This window comes from Podarcis gaigeae (assembly GCF_964106915.1).
Source record: "Podarcis gaigeae genome assembly, chromosome: 11".
Taxonomy (NCBI): domain Eukaryota; kingdom Metazoa; phylum Chordata; class Lepidosauria; order Squamata; family Lacertidae; genus Podarcis; species Podarcis gaigeae.
Window position 1 is genome coordinate 11,098,664 of NC_139687.1, and position 21,529 is coordinate 11,120,192.

Consider the following 21,529-nt stretch of genomic DNA (forward strand, 5'->3'; position numbering starts at 1 on the left):
AGGAGCCAACAGTGGGATAGGACAGCTGAAGGTGGTGCTGTGGTCTAAACCACAGAGCTTCTTGGTCTTGCCAATCAGAAAGTTGGGGGTTCGAATCCCCGCAACGGGGGGATCTCCCATTGCTCTGTCCCAGCTCCTGCCAACCTAGCAGTTGGAAAGCATGCCAGTGCAAGTAGATAAATAGGTGCTGCTGTGGCAGGAAGGTAAACGACGTCTCCGTGCGCTCTGGTTTCTGTCACAGTGTTCCATTGCACCAGAAGCAGTTTAGTCATGGTGACCACATGACCAGAAAGCTGTCTGTGGACAAAGTCCGGCTCCCTCAGTCTGAAAGCATGATGAGAGCCGCAAGCCCATAGTCGCCATTGACTGGACTTAACCATCCAGGGGTCCTTTACCTTTTTATGTTTAGGAGAGCTGAAAATAATGTCAATATATTTCACATCTGGAAACCAATGCACACCTTTGGTTTCAGATAGTACATGGGTAAAAGGTAAAGGTAAAGGGACCCCTGACCATTAGGTCCAGTCACGGACGACTCTGGGGTTGCAGTGCTCATCTCGCTTTACTGGCCGAGGGAGCCGGTGTTCAGCTTCCGGGTCTAGTTCTGGCGAACCAGAGCAGCGCATAGAAATGCCGTTTACCTTCCCACTGGAGTGGTACCTATTTATCTACTTGCACTTTGTGCTTTTGAACTGCTAGGTTGGCAGGAGCAGGGACCGAGCAACGGGAGCTCACCCCGTCGTGGGGATTTGAACCGTCGACCTTCTGATCAGCAAGCTCTAAGCTCTGTGGTTTAACCCACAGTGCCACCCGCATCCCTAGTATATGGGTAGACGAGTCTAAAAAGCCCGGGCATACAATTTTCATGGCCCTCTAGCTGCTATTGTGGCTCATTTACCAGAAGTAATGTATTTAGTGTTAATTGTGAAAGTGTATACTTGATTCTTCAATGGCCGATGGCTTCATCTCTCTGACGCTTGGCCTCCTGCTGCTCCTGTCATTGTGGGGGCTCAAAATAATTATTGGGAAGGTCCAAAACAGCTTAGCCCCTAGGAGACAGAACCCCTGCCCACAAGTAATATTTTGGATACAAGCTTTTGAAAATCCAGTGGGGTGCAATGGCCAAAGTTAGACTTGACCCAGCAAGCCCTAGCTTGTCATCCCTGTGGAGCTGTGGAATTTGCTGGATGGGCTTGGGCAAGGGAATATCTTGCTATCTAACTTGCCTCACAAGTTGTTCCGAGGATCACATGGCTTAACTCTTGCACTGGGCAAGAGCGAGAGGTTGGACCAGATTACTTCCAAGGCCCCTTCCAACTCCATAATTTCATTAATCTGTGCAAATTGCTCTGAGATTCTTGTAGAAAACATAGCTTATAAAAGTACTCAATATAACATTGAATACTACCGCTTTGAAAACAGGTCCTGTGCCTTTAATGGTCATGAGGCAGCAGATGATTGACAAGTGTAGCTTCTCCTGTGAAATCAGCAATATCACTAAGCATCATTGTAGTAGGCTTACTACACTTAAACCAAAACCAGCATCAGATAAGGCAATAACAGAACAGCGGCAAATATTTTGGTCATTTATATGAGAGTAGAGCTTCCCCACACTCCTGCTGGAGGTGAAGAAAGATGCATATTCTTCCTCTGTTGTCAATTTTTGAATCGAAAAGCAAGCTGGAAGTGAAATTAGTATCTTGCCTCTATGACAAGAAGATGAAATGCAATTTCAGATAAATTAGGAGAATAATAGAGAGTGAAGTTCTGGTTCAAAAGGTCACCAAACCTGATTAATTCTTAGTCTTGCTGGTCTGTAGTTAGATCAGGCCAAGAAAAAGGCAACTCAGAAAAATAATTTGTCACTAGGCCCACCATGTAAGACACAGGGCTGCCAAATGAACTGCCATGTTTCCAACTGCAATAAGAATATAAATGTCATATAAGTAAACCAGAGGCTCAGACAAGATTGCAAAGTGGTACAAACCTTCAGAAACCTACATGATTGTAATCCAGTCCTTTCCCATCTTCAAGATTTCTTCAGGCTCTAATATTTCTATGGGACGTGATATATAATGAAATTAATGAATTTTTTAAAGTGACTTTTCCCAAGAGGACAGAATTATTCCTCTTGGGGATACTAGAAAATGAAATCTTGAAGAAAACCTCAACAGTATTTATGTATGTGACTATAGCTGTAAGGATTCTCTATGCACAGAAATGGAAGGAGGAAAGAACACTCTCAAAGGAAGAATAATAATAAAATTTTATTTATATCACGCCCTCCCCAGCCAAAGCCGGGCTCAGAGCGGCTAACAACAGTAAAAATAGCACAATTTAAATAAAATCACAATCAATTCATTGGAATACATTCTAAAACCAATTCATTCTAAAATCTAAAATCAATTCAGAATCAAATTAATGGCAACCATTGGGCTAGAGTTCTATGAGGATTATATAAGGAGGGGGTCAGACTGTGCCCTGGCCAAAGGTCTGGTGGAACAGCTCTGTCTTGCAGGCCTTGCAGAAAGATGTCAAGTCCCGCACGGTTGATGAAAATCTTGGAATATGCAGAGGTGGCAAAATTGATGGCACTGATAAAAGATACAAATTTGGAATCTTTTAAAGAAGCCTGGAAACCCCTTTTAGTCTATATAAAAAATTATTTCCCATATGTGAAGACCACAGCAGGGTTTGAAGTGTAAGAAAATAGCAGAATACATTAAGAAACATGTTAGGAAGGCTGAAATTAGATAAGACAGGACCTTAAAAAGCAATTGTATGAAATTCGGGTTATAAACATTAAGTTGGGTGAGTGTGAAGTCACTAGCTTTGTTGAATTGGAATATAACTGTTGAGCAACAAATGTGATTTCTACATGGAAAAACGAATAAAATGTTATTTTTAAAAGGAGCCGTTATTTTTAAACAATTTATTCTTTTAAAAAAGTTGATCTAATTAGATCTAATCTACATTTAATCAAACATACTGAGTCCCAGTTCTTACATAACACTAAGCCAAACCATGGTTTATCACAAACAAGCAAACATATGGGCTCCCAGAGGGCTGTTTCTTAGGACAAGTCTTGGCTATCGTTTGCATTTTGCCTGCAGTGATGTAAACCACAAGCCCTGGTTCCCATAAGCCAAACCATGGTTAATATCTCAGCAATAGTATGAAATACATCCCAGATCTGAAAGGCAAGTGCTGGAGCTGCTGGCACCTTCCCTTCCATCTTTTTGTGTGGACAAACCTCCATGCAGAGAGATGCCAGCATCAGTGTGACGTTCCCATTTGCTTGACTGGTCCAAAGATGCTTCACACTTCCCAGGCTAAAGCCATGCCCACTCAAGGCCCCATCAGGGGAAAAGTCAGTATATTAATAGTAGTAGTAGTAGTAGTAGTAGTAGTAGTAGTAGTTGTTGTTGTTGTTGTTTTGGGGAAATGGCAACCATTGGATCAATGTCTTAGCTAGCATAGCCATGACTGTCATGCCTTTGATCTGTACTTTGCCTTGGTACTCTACAGATTTTATCACTGAAGTTTCTGGCAGAATCCATAGTCTGAGTCCGAGTGCTTGATCAGATGAGAGCCAGGATAGAAGCAAGAGCATAATTGGTCTTTGAGTACTAATGAATTTTTTAAAAAATTAAGGACAATTATGCAACCCTCTGGATTTTAAGACAAATTTTGCTTTGATCTTGTGCTGCTGACAGCTTTACTGTTGGGATATCTCCAGGATGGGATTTTTAAAATATTTTTTTTCTTACAAGTCCTCATTTTAAACTTTCATATTGAAGGCAGGATTTACAGAGAAAGCTTTACCCTTGGCTATTGAATTATGAAGTTAAAAACATGGGGTAAGAATCACATACACTTGGGACGCCATGATAGGAGCTCCGCTACTAATTTTTGACGAGTCTTCATCTAAATACTGTAATAATAAGCATGGTTTTTTTAAAAAAAAAATGACTACAGACTCAAAATAGTTTTCAAGGCAAAGATAACTGTGTTTAACTCTTTAAGGAACATTTAATTTCCAAGTGAGAAAAAGCAATTAAGAAAGCAGGTGTGTCAAATTTCAAGCTGCAGGGCTGAAAACAAGATCAAATATCATGAGACTGCAAAAAGGAGAGGGGCCAGTGCCCATAGCAGAGCCTAGAGACGTATCTGAAGGGAAGCTTGGCAGCAATTCAGCTGGCTTAGCTCAGGCCAGCAGCCAGTTCCTCAGGAGGCTTCCAGAAGGACAAGTACTCTGGCAGAAATGCACTTGGCTTAATTTCCTCAAGATGTTGCCAAAGAAAACTTTCAGCACACACACACCATGGAGAAAGGTCATTCTTCTGGATTTTTTCTCTCCTTCAAATGAAGATTCCCCCAGCTTGAACTGTGGCTTCCTAGGTATAAAGAATTAATCAAGGAGTTACCTGTTCCAACATGGGATACAGCCTTAAGACAGAGATGCAGGTGGTGCTGTGGTCTAAACCACTAAGCCTCTTGGGCTTGTCAAACAGAAGACCTGTGGTTCAAATCCCCATGACGGGATGAGCTCCTGTTGCTGTGTCCCGGCTCCTGCCAACCTAGCAGTTCAAAAGCATACCAGTGCAAGTAGATAAATAGGTACCACGGCGGCGGGAAGGTAAACTGTGTTTCCATGCGCTCTGGTTTCCATCACGGTGTCCCATTGTGCCAGAAGCGGTTTAGCCATGCTAGCCACACAACCCGGAAAGCTGTCTGTGGACAAACACTAGCTCCCTCAGCCTGAAAGCGAGATGAGCACTGCAACCCCATAGTTGCCTTTCACTGGACTTACTGTAAACGTCCAGGGGTCCTTTACCTTTTCAGTGGTACCTCAGGTTAAGTACTTAATGTATTCCGGAGGTCCGTTCTTAACCTGAAACTGTTCTTAACCTGAAGCACCACTTTAGCTAATGGGGCCTCCTGCTGCTGCCGCGCCACCAGAGCACGATTTCTGTTCTTATCCTGAAGCAAAGTTCTTAACCTGAAGCACTATTTATGGGTTAGTGGAGTCTGTAACCTGAAGCATATGTCACCTGAAGTGTATGTAAACCGAGGTACCAGTGTACTTTCTTTCTTTTTTACAATCTTAATACAGACTGTCCAGTCTAGAGGCTGTCTATTCCAACAGCTAACATGGGTACAACCTATCAGAGTTGATGGGTTTGAGGGGAAAGCCATTTGCCGCAGATGGTTTAGACAGGTGGGAACTTCAACAAAATGTAGCTTTGCTCAGACCCTTTGCTCAACAGGGGAGTTTCTGACCCACCCCACTCCAGTCTTCTTTTAATGGTTTCCTCTCCCTCACACTTCAAAGTTGAAAACCCCAGCAGTGAGTATTTATAGCAATATAGCAGCATGGAGGTAGTGGGGCACAACAGGAAAGGCACCAACCCAGGTTCTGCCCCCTCCAGGCTACCAAGCAGGTCAATTCCCTCTCTTTGTCCTGTCTCCATTTTCCTTCTCTTCTTGGGTGCATATAGAATCATAGAATTGCGGAGTTGGAAGGGACCCACAGAATCATCTAGTCCAACCCCTACAATGCAAGAATCACAGATCGGCTCCACCTCTTTGTGGGGACATGTTGCGGGCGAGCCACCAAGCCTTCCCCCTCACTGTGGGGGGCGGGACTGCATCCCACCTTACGCTGGGGAGGCCCGGCCATGCCAGTTAGCCAAGAGGCCAATCAGGTGGCTTGGGGGGGGCATGGTCAGGGCCAATTTAAAACATGGCATGATGCTGAATCACCCCTTTCAGTTGGTCACCGTTGAAGGGTCTGGTAGGGCTTTTTCCACTTGGCAAATTGGCACCGGCTGCTTGGTTTTCGCCTACCTCATAGCAATCGTCACAAACTTGTAAGGTTTGGTGGTTAGGCATTGGAATAGCGATGTGTAGGGGAGGGGGGGTATGGCCATCTCCTGCCCCTCCATGCTCAAGGGTATTCCGTTAAAGGAATCTGGGGGTGTGGATATCATCGGAAGCCCAGGGAGGGGCTAGGGCTATGCCACGACCCCAGTGGGAACCCAGGGGATGCTTAAGTTGATGCACATTGGCAGGGTTCCCCCTACTGGTGATTTACCCTTACCAGACTCCCTGCAAGGCGGGCAGGAGTCAGATATCGTCTGCAACTAAAGTATCCTGGAAGCATCCTTTCAAAAACCTCCAGCGAAGGACAATCCACCATCTTCCAAGGTTGTCCATTCCACTATTGCTCCACTATTCCAGCATGGTCCTCCTAATATTTGGTCAGAATCATCTTTCTTGCAATTTGAATCAATCGGTTTGGATCCTGCTCCCCGGAGCAGCAGAAAACAAGCCTGTTGTGACAGCCCTCGTGACAACCTTTCATATATTTGAAGATGGCTTACCATATCACCTTCAGTCTTCTGTGCGTGTTTTCAATAGACTTACAAACTGTATTAGTGGACCTGTTGGCCCCACACCCTCCATTGTGTTCCTGCCATTTGGCTCCATAACCCTCTATGGATTAGAGAAGTAGCTTCTATGCAGTCATTGGGAGCATCAACAGAGCAAGCTTCCCATTGCAGTCATTATCTCTCCAACATTAAGGGCAAGGGAGTCAAGGGAGTAGGGAAAAAATGGTTGTGCAAGATGCCTTCCGCTCATGCAGCCGTTAGATAATGCCCTGGGGGTGTCCCTGCAGCCCCAAACTCTGAGCATCCTCTGGTATGCGCAGCTCTGGAAAAGGCATTTCCCTTCTTTTCCAGTGCGCTTCAGCGACATATATCAAACGATATATGCACACTAATCTTCTAGCATAACACAGCAAGAAGCGTGAGACATCGTAGAGCTAATCTACGTATTTATTTACACACTATGTACAGACAAAGTAATCATGGCGTCCTCTCTCTCCAGCTCTGAGAGGAAAAAACAGGAACAAGTAAAAGCAAAAGTACACAACCTCAGGTTAAGAACTTAACTCGTCCTGGAGGTCTGTTCTTAACCTGAAACTGTTCTTAACCTGGGACACCACTTTAGCTAATGGGGCCTGCCGCTGCTGCTGTGCCGCACGATTTATGTTCTCATCCTGAAGCAAAGTTCTTAACCTGAGGTACTATTTCTGGGTTAAGGGAGTCTGTAACCTGAAGCGTCTGTAACCCGAGGTACCACTGTAGTACATACAGCGAAAAAGTAAGACTGTCTTCTGTTCCCACACTCTTCCCAGACGGGCATGTGATTCACACCAATCTCATCTGAAGCATTGGGGGAGTGAAATACTAACACAGTGGTTTGTGTTTACTGTTTGTGTTTCTGCGCAATTCTTAAGCTGTATAATCTCAGAAGTTGGGAGCAGTCTTTGTAGCTGTTTGTCACCTGAAAATGGAAACAGCAGCTTCAAGCCGGTTATGTGAGTTAATCACCAAAAATGCATTGATCAATAACACTTTAAGAACAAGATTTCTTCTCAAAAGCAACAACACGTAAAGGTTTTTAAGTTAGCACTTATGTCAACAAGTTCCAGGCAACAAGGAAACTGTTGGTTAGAAGGCAGAAACAAATTTAGTTTAGCCAGGAATTAAGAGAATGCCCACAGCCATAATGAAGTCCAATTGTCCAATTGTAAGTATCTTAGGTTGATACTAAATCCTTCTGAATTCAATATGCACCTCCTAATAAATGTTCCTTTGTACTGCAGTCTCATTACAGCTGTTTAGGCACAGTACCTTAAGACTCTGTTGGCCTTAGCAAGTGACCATCTCTCTCTTGCACCTTAAAATATACTATATTATTATTAAAACATATTATTATTATTAAAACATACTAGCAAGATTTTGAAAGCTTTCCAAGCATTTCTGGGCAAGGTCCAGGCTCATATCTCTGTGCTTTGTTAGAGCATCGCAGTTGTAAATAATTAGCTGCCCAAGTCCATCAGGAAAATCAGAGACAACACTAAATCTGTGAGCCACCCTGGCTTTGTTCCAATTTTTCTTTTAATTATAAAATTCCATAAAAAGATAGGGAAAATGTATTCCCAAAAGAAGCAAAGTCAGCAGACTGAAGGGAAGGATCTACCACCATCAAAGTATCGATTTCAACTGGAAAAATCACTTAAGAACCATTGCATCATCTCCCCTGAAGTTAGTAGATATTAATGTCTTGTTTACTTTGAAATATTTATATCCTATCTCTTAATTAGACAAGGAAATAGTCTGGCACAAGAGGGTTGCCACATGCACAACATTCAGACCTTCTACAGGAACAATCATGTGAGAGGTTGCATCAGAATGCCCCTCAAGCTGTCCTTTTATGACTTCCTGAAGCCACCATAATGTATTGATCCCCACACAGGGCACTAAGCCAAGGTACTACTACTACTACTACTAATAATAATAATAATAATGATAGGAATTTTCAGTGAGCCCTTTGAAAAGATCTATTAAAAAGCAACTATACAAAAAATATGCAAAATAACTAAGCAAGTATTAGAAGTCACCCCAGAACTGGCCCTACTAAACATCTTCTAAGCTAACAACACTTACTCACATCACAAAGAGCTCATAACCCACCTACTCTCAGCAGCCAGAAGCTTCATAGCCATACACTGGAGAGACCTGTCAGGAGTAAGCATGGACCAATGGTACCAAATAGTATGGGAAACAGCCTTATTAGAAAAACTAACCAATAAACTGAAACTGACATGGGGACAAATGGAAGAAGATGCCTTCACCCCGGTATGGCTCCCCTTTCTCACATACACAACCCAGCAAGACAACGACAAGAATCCACCAACAGCATACAAATCAATATGGCTAACCTGGTTCAAAAACACCCATCCACCCCACTCACACATGAAAACAAAGCTCACCACAGCTAATCACAAATGAACAACCACACCCTAGGCCAACCCCAACCTCTCTCACCACCAAAGGAACACAAGCGAACAGTAAAGAGAACCGGCACAAGCGACGCTGACACAAAACCCCACGCATACAATAAGTAAAACAGAAACATCGCCACCCGACTCCACCCCGCTCCACCTCTTTCCCCCTTTTCTTCCTAATGTAACACAGATGTCTCAACAAATGAAACTGATCTGTAGAAAATGCAACTTGGAAAAAGAGACCTTGCATATACTTTTGTAAACCAAGAAATCTTTAATAAAATATATGTTGTATAAAAAGAGTAACTGTACAAAAAGGAATGGTTGTATAAAGAAGAACTATTTGGCAGAGGGCGCCAAATTTTGTCCTTGCTCAGGGTGCCATATTACCAATGTCCACCCAGGCCACAACTTTCCTGCCTGTGCTAACCTGCTTCCTTCACTCCTGATCTTTGCTAGTTGATTCTAAGCACACTGAGCTTGAAGTGCTTAGAATCTTCCCTGTTTTCAGGAACCCACATTACTCGTCACAGGGGGATTTTAAGCACATTCAGCTGATCATAAATAGAAACCCATTTCAGACCTAGCCAGCAGGGCTGGAGTGGACATGGCCAGCACACATGTTCCTTGCCCGCCCACCCCTGAGGTCAAGTAGCAACTTTTTCATCTATGTTTGGATACAACTGCATGGCATATTGAATCAAATTGGCAAAGTGAACCTTTCAAAGCAGCACTGATACATTTCTTTAATGACTTCTTAGAATTCCCCAGCAATGTTAGTCACAAGTGTGTTAGTCAATGTTAAGTAAGTGAGCCAGTGATTGTATTCACTATTCATACATAGTGGGTTCAGTGCTGTATATAAATTATTACAAGTCTGTCCTGCAGTTCAATCTTAAGAATGAGGTTGAATTCTCACTGCCGGTGTACACAGCAACAAAATGCGCATTCACAATCAGGACAAGTGTGTTATGAGCTCTCTTGCAAACTGCACATTGAGCAGCAGCTGAAGCAGGTGGCATAGCCAGAGGCAACAGCCGGGTTGCTTACAGTGACGCCTCTGGGGTCTGCCAAGGAAACAGATGTCATATCTTGCATCTGCAGCTCACAGATGACCAGCCACGTTCTTTGGAAGGCCAAGAACACTGTGAAGGAAACATTGCATTGCTGATGGATTTTTTTGATCAAAAATTAATGTCATGATTAGAAAGCTCAAAATGCATGCTGGAACTTGTAGAATCATGCTTCTCTGCACTTCCATGTTTCTTCTGCCCTAAAGAGATGACAGAGATTTTAATAAATATTAGCCCTTTTCAGATGTGGTTGCAAGGGTAAATATGTTGTGGGTTGCCATTGCAGCATCATGGGAACAAAAGAAGAGCCCAGCTGGATCAGATCCTAGCTCCATCCTGTCCTGTTTTTATAACGGTGAACCAGATGCCCACAGGAAGCCCAGAAGCAGGACCTGAGTGCATCAACACTCTCCCAGCAACTGGCAGGGCCAGCCCACCCATGAGGCAAGGTGAGATGACCGCCTCAGGTGGCAGAATCCACAGGAGCAGCAAATCTGTCCTCCAAGGAATGCATCACATACTGCTGCTGCTGCCGTGTTGGCAGTGATAGCTTCGGTGCATTCCTTGGAGGTGAAATCTCCCTGCCATGCCATCTCTACAATGGCCTCTTGACCAATAGGAGGCACTTCTGGTCTCCTCTCACCCTTGTTCCCAATGTAGAGCTTCACTCACTTCTTCCTGGGGAGGGGGGTGTTACCATTTTGTGGTTCACCTCAGGTGCCAACATGTTTTGGGCTGATCCTAGCAACTGGTTTACTGCCTCCAATATAAAGCCATCCCCTCAGATATGTGCTTTCCTTAAAATATATGTAGATAGTTCTCGTGTGTAAAGCTTTGCTCACAAGGGCCTATGGTTATTGCAGATATTAGTATTGTGCAGTTTGACTTCTTTTGGAAATGAACCATTGTCCAGATCCATAAAAGTATTATTCAAACCTTTAGTGGCAGAACTCTTCAAAAACAGAATATAAGCATCAAAGGTGCATCCCAAAATATCCATACAATGTCTTGTGCTGCTCAAAACAGGTTCAGCATCTTAGAAAATATGAAATAATCCAAACAGACCTAGAAGCAAAGGTCTGTCTCTACCCATAGCCTGCTTTCCTGCCTCCATTGGCCTTATGTTGTTTACTCTCCTTTGAGGAGAACTTTCTTTACATCCTCACTCCATGGAGTTTGGGAGACAAAAACTAAAGGCAACTCTCTTTCAAAGTGGAGATTTGCAATCCAATACCTCCATCACATGATCTAAGGTTACAACACTCACATGTTAGCTACCAAAGAACAACATTCTGTTATTTAATTATCAACTTAGCAAGAGCTCAGAGTGCTCTTAGAAAACTACCGTGGAAAAAAAACCCCAATGTTAGCAATACATATTTAGCCATTTTCCCATTTCAAACCTTCGTTAATACACAGACATTTTCATTTCAGTGTCAATTAAACCAATTATACTGAACATAGGTTGGTTGGGCTGCTGCTACTGCCTCAGAGCTGCTCCCTGCACATGCACATTTAACCCCTGAATAACATCTCAAAGGAGCTATTGCAGGGCATCTTGTTATCTACTCTGATGAAGATGATTTGGGCTTCATTTCCTGTGAACTTCAAACTTGAGTTACAAAATATAGCCAGCTGCACTGAAATAAAGTACTAGGGGCCAAACTAAACATTATGTTTTGCCCTGGTATGACTCCTTTAAAAAGAAAAGAAAGGGCTAAGGGTTAAAGCCCTCCAATTCATCTATGTCCTACCCAGAGCACAGGTAGACCTTCGCTCTAGGAACATGCTCCCTGCATCAGATAAACCATTTTCTTTTCTTTGGTCCAGACTCCACTCCCTGAGCAATCCTCATTTGTGTCACTTCACAGGTTAGAGGTTGTACGTAGCTTCTTGAGCGTGATTTATGAGGCCTGGGTTTCCCATATTAATCCAGTCCAACGCAAGCATCAAATGCCATCAATATATTAGGGCTGTGTGATATGTGGTCTTGCTTTGCAACTTGTTATTCTTTTTTATCCTCAGCTGGGCAATACCATTTTTTTAGGGCCAACCATAATGTCAAAATAGCAGCAAGCTTTCTAGTCTCTCTCCAGGACATTTCATAAGGCCAGATGTGACACAGAGCAGGGAGTGGAACGATGATCTGTAACAGTCAGTCTTTACGCTTTGAGAAACAGTGGAGTAGCCATTGCTTTAGCCCAGAGTCCTAGGTATGTGGCTTGGTATCCGAGACTCATCCAGTCTTCAATCTGTACCTTGGAACTGACTCTAAAAGCTAGACCAGCCAGCCTCATTTCTGTACTTAAAAATAAAATAAAATTCCCGCCCCTGTGCTTTGTGTAACATTTTAATTTTTTTAACTATTTTCCTAATGTGAATTTTGCATTTTTTTCATGTCTACCTTTGGGTTTGGGTTTTGTACCAGCCTTCATTGTGGTTTGTCACAGAAATGCCTATTATTGTAAGCTGCATGCATTCTCCTACTTAGTCAGATCAGGATTGTTCTGAATCCTACCATCATAAGCTGCAGCGGGATAGGATTGAGATGCCAATATCTGAAGTCAAGGTTGATAGTACTCGGCTAAATAGAACATTGATTTTACTCTGTGTAAGGCATGTCCTTATATACCGAGGGAGTGAAAGATTAAGGTAAGCCGCATGGACAATTTGTGGAGAGCCAGGGTGAACAGGAGACAGCAAAAGCAAAATGAAGAGAAAGAAGGGACTTGGAAAACTATGCTTCATCCCAACAACTTTTACACCAATTTGCCACCGAACTACATGTGACTATTTTAGACGTACCCTTTTAAAAACTGGAGCAGTTTCGGTCAAAGTAACCTCAGGCTGCTGTGATTTCTAAAGGGTCTGAAAGTACCCTCTGCAAGGAAAGCAATGATTTTAAACTTTAGGATAAAAAAAATAAGTAGTCTTGGGTCTGCGGTGAAGTAGAGAAGTTGTAAATGTTAAGAGAGTAAAACGGGGAGCTGTGTGTGTGTGTGTGTGTCTGTCTCTCTGTCTCTCTCTCTCTCTCTCTCTGTGTGTGTGTGTGTGTGTGTGTGTGTATCAATCAAAAGTGCTATTACATATACGGTATGGAAAATATTGAGCATTACTCCTTTCTAGAAATAACGCTTGCCTGTCAGGCAAAATAAAGAGGGGGAAAGACTTGAGCGAAACTATCACAAACACTGTGCACAGCAAGCAGAGCAAGTAGACCAAGAATGTAAGGAGATTTGGGGAGGGAGGTGGAGGGGGTGATGGTGAAGATCAATAAACCTGCAGCAAACTTCAGAATGTAGTACTCTGCTAGGAAGTGTGTGGGTTTTTCTTCCCCTCAGAATATACACTTGTGTGAGGGAGAACAAAGTGGTTTATCATATGACAAAAGGATCAGCTCCCCCAAACATTTCTAAAGCATGTCAAATTATTTTTCACCCTAGACAAGGCAGAAGCAATTGAAGAAAAGAAATATAAGTAGTTGTTGAGAGTGGGGTGGGGTGGAAAACAAACCTTTCCTAACAGCACAGAATAAATGGAGAGAAACAAGGTTTTCGATAATGCTTTCCTCAATAACACAGAGGGGGAAAATACCGGTGGTTTTTTTTATCACCCTACTGGTAATGTACGAAAACTAGGACAACAGTACTTCACAAAAGCAATTAGATGCTTTTAGTTAAGATGACACACTCAAAGGGCTTATTCACACACAGCGTGTCATGAGAGATAAGATGGCAGAGAAGCAGATGCTATAGCCCCACTAGAAGACAGCAATTCCCATGCTGACCTGTCTTTGCATCTTTCTACACTTACCATTTTTGGTGGTATAGCTCAGAGGCTTTCAACCTTTTTGAGTCCACGGCTCCCTTGAACAACCACATTCTTTCTGCAGCACCCCTGTGGGACTCAGGAGCCCAGTTATGTCACCCCTTGCCTGCAGAGCTGGCAGCCTCTCACCTTTTATTGAACACCCTCTCTTGTGGAGCGTTCCCTCAGCCTCCTCTCCCATCTCCTTGGGAGTCCTCCAGCAGCCTCTGCTGCTGCCCCAGTCTCTGAGCTGTGTCCTTGCCCCAAAGAGAGGTGCCTCCTTATACTGCTACACAGGGGCCTGGGAAGCACCCCCTGGCCAGCCCCAGAAGCACCATTCACCTGGGGAGCTTGTAGCCAGGGTCGCTGCAACAAACAGCAAAGATACAAGAGGGCATCAGAGGAGCAGTGCTGGATTTATGCATAGGCTAAGTAGGCTGAAGCCTAGGACCTCTAAATCTAGGGAGCCTTGCCAGCCCGCCCGCTTCCCAGTGGGCAGTCTCCCATCTCCCAAAATTGCAAACCCAAGACTTCATGCAAGGGTAGGGCAACTTGGGCCTCTAAACCTAGGGGGGCTTGCCAACCTGCCTGCTCCCCCATGCTGCAGTCTCCCCTTTCCCAAAATTGTGAACCCAAGACTTCATGCAAGGGCAGGGCAACTCAGGCCCAGCAGCTATGAGACTCCGGACTAGCCAGTGGGGCCCCATTTGAAGCAGTGGGGCACAACTTTCTTTCTTTCTTTCTTTCTTTCTTTCTTTCTTTCTTTCTTTCTTTCTTGGTAGGGCCCCAGTTCACAGCCGAATTCTGCAAAATCTTATAGATATAAATAAAATCCATCTAGATTGCCCTGGTGCAGGGCCCCCCTTAGGAGCAATTTGGCCAAATTGCTCCAATTGCCTTAAGGCCAGCCCTGATGAGACTTTGCAGGGGTTGGACTGACAAGCCCTGCACCTTCTATGTCCCTGGTGTCACTATTCAGAGTACAGACTCAAGGACTTGTTATGGAAATAAAGGGGGGCACTTATTGGAAATCAGTTTTGTCACCTCTTCCCCCCCAACCCTGTGACAATCAGCCCAGCCACCTTTTATTCACAATCGCATAAGCACTACACTACAGCATGGCCATAAACCTGTACGTTCAACCACTGAAATATACACCCAATATCTAGCAATGGAGATTTATGTTACTGCTTTATGAATGAACACTGCGTTTTATGAATGGACTCTGTATTTTGTGAATTATCTAAGAGCCACCAATAGGGAGCTCTAGAATCTGACAGCTAATCAATTGGGTACTACAGAACAGCGATCCCTATTGCTGAAAGCAGGTAATCAACAGGGAATGCTTCAGCTCAGCCTTTGCACTGTTGACTGAACACCCCCTGCTGTGCAGATAATGGAGAAAGCTCATAAATTGTATCCCTTCTGGCATCCTGGCCAACTCTATTACGCTGGTGTAAACCCTGGTGCACCAGAAGCCCAGAATAGCAGCAAATAAAATCCGCTCATATGTCAGTGACTCATAAGACTTGTCAACCAGTTCTTCCAAGGTTTTCCTAAATTATAAAGCTCTAAAATACAGGCCAAAAGAAAGCAGGTCTGGGAAGAGCAAGGCATACAATGGGCACCACCAGTGAAAAGGCCCTGCTCCATGTAGCTCCTGGCCTGTCATTTGATAGGGTGCCCACTTGCCCTCCTTCTTGACATGGAATGCTCTCTACTGGAGTCTCCAGGTCCAGTACAAAGACCATAAGAAGGGAGAGCAGGGACCTTGAAGTTCCCAACAGCTGTTAATCAAGCAAGCAAGCACACAGGTCACCTTTGTCACAGTCAGGATGCCTATGTCCTGGCCAGGCCTGCACCCAATTGCAAGTGTGTTGCAGGTAGAAATACTGTTTGTAATGAAGTGAGAGCAGTAGTTTACTTGCTCAAATTAACAAATAGGAAAGTTTTGAGAATTTAAATTGTAGGTTAAAATTGATTACTTAATTGAGAAGGAGATTGTAACAGACCAAAGCACTCATCAGGAGAGCTATGAGATTCAGGTGAGGGTCAGGTGCCTTGTCAATCCCAGCAGGTATATAACAGGAAGACCCAGTCTGCCCAGATTTACAAAGTTCAGTTATTGCAAAAGTTTTTCAGTGTTAATTTTATGCATTTTTTAAAAATCACCATGGTCTTTAACAATAATATCTTACGTTCTTTAAAGGAGAAATTGTGAATTGCAGAATTTTAAATACCTGTCATCATCCTTGGCTTCACTCAATTTTGTTCATAACACACTTCCATTTTCTTCTAGTTGTGAGGGTGGGGGAGGGGCCTCACAAGTGGAGCAGCCTAGGGCCCCTCTTCATCTAAATCCGGCCCTGCAGAGGAGGGAGGGAAGGAAAGTGGGACAGAGACCAGGGTTGCCCATGGCACCCCTGACCACCATTCAAGGCATCCCAGGCTGCCACGGCACACTGGTTGAAAACTCACAGACACCAGCTCTATAGGGCTGAGGTGTCTTCAGTCCCCCACATGTCTGCTGGGATGGGGCTGAGCCCCCCTAATCTTCAGGGGGTGGAAGAGCTATCCCTTCCTCGCCCACTGGCCCCCTCCCTCCCCACTCTCTTACCTTTGTCCAGTGGCGGAGCAAGCCGATCGGGTGCCCGGGGTGGCGTGTGTGCCCTGTGCCCAGGGGCAGGGCCAGCTGCTCGCGGGGCACGGCCAGCCAGGGCAGGACGCTCTGTGGGGCATCCAATGAGTCTGCCTGCCTCCTCCCACTCAGCCACCCTACAGCTAATGGAGAGGCAGCAGGCAGACCGCTTGGGGCAGCACAGAGCCTGCGGGTGCCCAAGCCACCGCGTCACTCCCAGGAGAGACGTGTGGCTCGGGCATGCTGCAGACCCTGAGGTGAGTGCCACCAAGCCTTTTGTCATCCTCCTCAGTGGTGACACCTGGTACAGCCCACCCCTACCGCATCCCCCTTCCTCCACCCCTGCCTTTGTCTGCTGTTGTCCACTGCCTTCAGAGATGCCACGCAACCTGGCCTGTCTTGGCTAGAGGTTGTCCTGAGCTGCACATCATCTGCAGCGGTAACAGGACATTGTGATGCACGCAATATCATGTGTTGCGCGTTGCACATATGACAACGCATGCGTGAGATCACACACCCGCAACAGACCCTCCCAATGTCGGATGCAACTCGGAGCCTCTGGTATAGCTGCTGTGTTTTTCCCAGTTTGGGGACATGATGATGCCAGTATTCAGCTAATGTTCCAGAATAATGTACTCAGAAAATGCTTTTTCTTCTACTACAAAAAAACAACAACCCTGAATTTTGTGAAAAATCTGAAATATTTTCATTTGTGTGGCGTTTGTACAAGTATTGTTCCAGTTTGGGGCAGCGTGGACACAGCAACAGCACTCCCTTGGTTTCACTAGCAAAGGAACCTATTTATTCCATCCTAACCTTGAATTAATGTGGTGTAGGTGTCCTCATTGCTATCTTATCTTCAATCATCAACTAAAATTTGAGAAGCTTGTACAACTTGTCTTTTGTCAGTAAGCGCGCTTGCAAATGAATAATACACATTTTAATGGCACCGAGGAACTGCGCTTTATTATTATTTTACAAGCTAAATCACAGTTTAAAACTTTAATATGCTATGAATTCATCAGAATAGTAAAAGGAATTATAAATAATCACCCAGACCCCATATTTTTCTTATTCTTAAATACAATATTCACAAAAGAAAGACGAAGACGACATGGAAATTCCACAGTTTCAAATTCTCATGATTTATTCTTTCTTTTTTTTTAAGAAAGTGTACTTTGGTTTCCTTGTCTGTTTTCCTTTCAGCATTAACATGCCCCAAACCAACAATTCTGCATATAAACATATTCTTAGAATTTACACTACTCAAACGTCTGTTGGTACAGAATGTCTCAGATTTTATTTTTAATCCAAATAATCAAGATTGTACATTTTAAGGGCTGTCACGTGGAAGATAGAGCAAGCTTTTTTTCCCCCTCCTGCTCTGGAGGATAGGATTCAAACCATGGATTCAAGTTACAAAAAAGGAGATTCCGACTAAACATTGGGAAGAACTTTCAGACCACGAGAGCTGTTGGACATTGGAACAGATTTCCACCAGAGGTGGTAGACTCTCCTTCCTTGGAAGTTTTTAAGCAGAGGTTGGATGGCGATCTGCATCGCAGGGGGTTGGACTAGACGGCCCTGTCAACAAAGGACAATAGTCCCACTTCACGGAACACAGTAACACAAACATCCAGTCTCCATCACTTCCCACACTGTGGAGTCAAAACATATACCGTCATGTGAAAGACAACAATCCCATGACTGCAATCATGGAGTAGGAATTCTAACAGTCCATTCCAACTCTGCAGTTCTATGACTCTATGATTCTATGATATGAAGGAGAGAGAGAGAGAGAGAGAGAGAGAGAGAGAGAGAGAGAGAGAGAGTGTGTTTGGATTTGATATCCCGCTTTATCACTACCCTAAGGAGTCTTAAAGCGGCTAACATTCTCCTTTCCCTTCCTCCCCCACAACAAACACTCTGTGAGGTGAGTGGGGCTGAGAGACTTCAGAGAAGTGTGACTGGCCCAAGGTTCACCCAGCAGCTGCATGTGGAGGAGTGGGGAATCGAACCCAGTTCACCAGATTACAAGTCCACCGCTCGTCCTACAGATATTGCTGGACTCTTATCTCCCATCTACCTCAGCCTGTCCAGCCAGTGGTCTGGAATGATATGGGGTTGTAGCCCAACAATATATGGAGGGCCACAGCTCCTCCCCCCCTCCCATTTAGAAGGGGGGGATATTATTACATCCTGTTCCGCTATCATCTAGTACCAAGATCCTTTGGCTTTCCTTTCTTTCCTAAAGCTCCATCAGTGTTAAGTTTATTTTAAAAATATGCTTCATTTATTGAATATATGGGGGGGTTGTGTACCCTTCAAAATGTTGGCAGCATTAAGATAAATTCAACAGTGTACGTACGTTTTGTTGTAATAATGGAATGGTTTAGTTTTTTGTAAAATATGCAAGGATTTGTGATATACAAAATGAAGGGAAGCCGTTGATATTTTAAGGATGTTTAAATAAGTATTCTAAATTGTAAAACAGAAAATGTAATAAAAATTATGTACAAAAAATTAAAAATTAAAATATGCTTCGTTCCCAATGATCATTTTTAGTTATCCCTCCTTTTTTTGGTCACTTCTTCCTCCTTTGACAGATGCTGCCAGGAACATCAGAACCAAGGCTCTGGGAGAGCAGCAATATGTTCTGTTAGAAATGTCATTCATGTAAACCCCTGCGATGCATAGTAAGCCCACACAACAACAAGGCTCAGCAGTGTGCAGCGGCTTCCGTGCTGTTTTGCTCTTTAACACAGTGCAATGATTGCCAATTTGAAAACACAACCGGGTCTTATCCTGTCAATCCCACAGTACGGACTGATAGAACATACTTCTTCTTTTTATTATGGTTGTTATTTGTCTCAAGCAGACACAGGTCAAAGATTCACTGCGGAAGACTGAAATCCCAAACAAGCCCCGACGTGGGAGAGCTTTGAAGTTGACAGAGCTATCTGGGATGCTCCCAGTGGCCCTGAAGCTCAAATGGGGAGGGTTTCTTATTCAGATGAGATAAGACCAAAGTTCTTCCCGATGCCTTTTGTCAGGCTACGACCGCTGATTAGTAAAACAAAAAGTAACTCTGATTGCGCGAATGCAATTAACATTTTAAAAATGTAAATAACAGCCGGGGAGCAACATCTGAACCACAGGGAGTGGAGAGGATGATGAACTCACCACGGTGATCCTGACAACGATTACCGCCCCAAGTTGCTGTTTGCATCAGGGAGCTTTGTGGAGCAAGGATGTTTATCAGCACCACACCAGGGTTGAATTTCCCCACCATGCCTCCCGTTGTCCCATCATCCCCCCTATGGCTGCTGTTTATGTATCTTTTTAAGAATATCCATTAATTGCATTCACTCAACTGACGTCACATTTAGCTCGGCTCTGGGGTGTTGCTGCAGCTCACACCTGCCAAAAGCATCTTCCGTCCTTGAATCCTTATTGTTTTAACCTATGTGCTCAGCACCATAGGAGCTGAAATATACTCAGAGTCGCGAGTGGATTTCGTGCTCTTTATTCAGCTCATAGTGGTGAGGAGGAATGAAAGTTTCCCCAAAGTATCTGCTTTATATACATTAGTTACACAATGGGCTGCACGTGATTGGCTAATTCCGGAATTCTCCTGGAGGCCAATCAGGTTGTAGATTCACTTCCATCTGGAGCTGGATTGGGTGGCTCCTGCAGACCAATCATACTGCTGCATTGTTCTAGGACCAATCAGACTGCTGCATTCTGAATCATATTGTTCTAGGACCAATCAGACTGCTGCATTTTGGATCCTATTGTTCTAGGACCAATCAGACTGCTGCATTTTGGATCCTATTCAACTCAGTACATAACAGGAGCCAACTCCTAGGGGATGAGGTTCCTTCACACAAACCCCTCAAGTTGATGGGCATTGTCATTCAAATGGTGTGCATGGGCCATGTCTTGCAATCAGTTATGTAAGGCGTAGCTTACCTGGAGCCCCCCAATATTTTGTTCAATGGTGCTCGGCTCCAGTTCCCCACCCACCATTGCTACTGCTTCCTACTTCCTAGGGTGTACAGCAGGCATAGGCAAACTCGGCCCTCCGGACATTTTGGGACTACAGTTCCCATCATCCCTAACCACTGGTCCTGTTAGCTAGGGATGATGGGAGTTGTAGTCCCAAAACATATGGAGGGCCGAGTTTGCCTATGCCTGGTGTGCAGGATAGTGTCAGTTCACTTCCTCACCAATGATATTTAGCTATGTTATGAAATCACTGTAGGGATGCGGGTGGCGCGCTGGGTTAAACCACACAGCATAGGACTTGCCGATCAGAAGGTCGGCAATTCGAATCCCTGAGACGGGTTGAGCTCCCATTGCTCAGTCCCAGCTCCTGCCAACCTAGCAGTTCGAAAGCACATCAAAGTGCAAGTAGATAAATAGGTACCGCTCCAGCGGGAAGGTAAACAGCGTTTCTGTGCACTGCTCTGGTTCGCCAGAAGCGGCTTAGTCATGCTGGCCACATGACCTGAAAGCTGTACGCCGGCTCCCTCAGTCAGTAAAGTGAGAGGAGCGCCGCAACCCCAGAGTCGGCCATGACTGGACCTAATGGTCAGGGATCCCTTTACCTTTACCTATGAAATCACTGACAGCAAGTGAGATCATGTGCCCCATGGAAAGTACTAAATGGCAGCTTACTAGGCATGCCTTCTACAGCTGCCATTTTGCCAGGTCCTTGGCATTTTGCCAGGTCTTTGAGAAAGAGAAGCATTGATATGCAGCTCCACATCTTACTAAACTGGAGAAAACAGCTGACAGGCTTCATTCTCACACGGGGTTTGTTGCTTTAGTTCGCCTGGTTATAATGCAAGTGGTTTTGTTCTGGTTCCTAACGTTCTTTTACATAAGCTGTTGTGTTATGGAACTGCGGCATTTTGATCAATATAGTGCCATGTTGTACTAAATTATAAAAAGTGGACTGTATTCCATTTATCTTACTGCTAAACTGATGTCATAGTTATGCTCACTCCCCACTGCCATTAATGTTTTGCTTCTTTCTCCCTTCCTTTTTCTAAGTGGCATGTGATCAGTTGGAGTGCTAGCTCCCTTTGATATTTATTTGATATTGAGTAAGAGATTGAGTAAGGGACACAGGTGGCGCTGTGGGTT